The following is an 850-nucleotide window of genomic DNA, read 5'->3' as shown; positions in this document are numbered from 1 at the left end:
ACATTGGTTTGGCACATATTCAATGCCAGTAACCAAAAGCCTGATCAGTCATGGGATAAGTCAAAAGAGCATTAACTGTTTATTTTTCATGTTGTCCAGAAGTAGGTGATTTAATTGTTAGTAATTACAGTATTTGATTCCTCATATTTGCAAGTTTGTTGCTACTTTTCTTGTGATACCCTAAGTTTAGGTACTATATCTTGCTTTAAAATTTTAAGAAAAATTAAATAACAATTTTACTCTAATTTTATTTTTTTTTATTTTTTTCTTTCTTTTTCTTTTCTTTTTTTTTCTTTTTCTTTTTTTTTTTCCTAAATGTCTGAAATTTCTATAACCTTGCTCTGCAGATACTGTAGAGCAAGGCCTCAAACCCTTTCAAAGCTGCTCTTGCAAGCACTGTAGGAATGCACAGGGTTACTCCAAACCCAAGCACGCTGGAGGCTTGCAGTCTAATTTTATTGTAATCAAGTACATCAAACTCAAAACTTTTAAACCATTTATAGTGTACAATTCAGTGACATCCACTATCATCCCAATGTATGCATTTGTCATCATTATTTTGTTATCACTGTGTACTGTAACTTTATTTATTCGTTAGAAAACTTTTATTATGAATTGGCTGAAGGTTTATAGAGCAGGTTATCAATTTTACATTCAATAATTTATGCACTTTTTGTATCAGTTCATCTGTTGCAATCCCTTCAGTGTCCTAATTCTACTTCCTCCCTGGGATTCCTGTTTCTATCCTTGCTTCTCTTCTAATCTTCCATACCTTGTGCTTGTCTACATGCTTCCCTTTTGATTTTACATGGATGATTATTCTAACCAGAGGGTGCGTTCAGGGCCAGGC

The 850-nt window shown here is 33.3% G+C and overlaps 1 non-coding gene across 1 annotated transcript; it reads right to left on the bottom strand.

The window, feature by feature from the left end:
* Positions 1-313: 313 nt before the first annotated feature.
* LOC142437767 (small nucleolar RNA SNORA9) lies at positions 314-448 on the bottom strand. The gene has a single exon (XR_012782288.1). It is a non-coding gene; the product is annotated as a small nucleolar RNA SNORA9 (small nucleolar RNA).
* Between the last annotated feature and the right edge of the window lie 402 nt (positions 449-850).

This window comes from Tenrec ecaudatus, chromosome 1 (genome assembly GCF_050624435.1).
Source record: "Tenrec ecaudatus isolate mTenEca1 chromosome 1, mTenEca1.hap1, whole genome shotgun sequence".
Classification (NCBI taxonomy): Eukaryota; Metazoa; Chordata; class Mammalia; order Afrosoricida; family Tenrecidae; genus Tenrec; species Tenrec ecaudatus.
The sequence above is the reverse complement of the archived record's forward strand: the minus strand, read 5'-3'. Positions and strand labels throughout refer to the sequence as shown.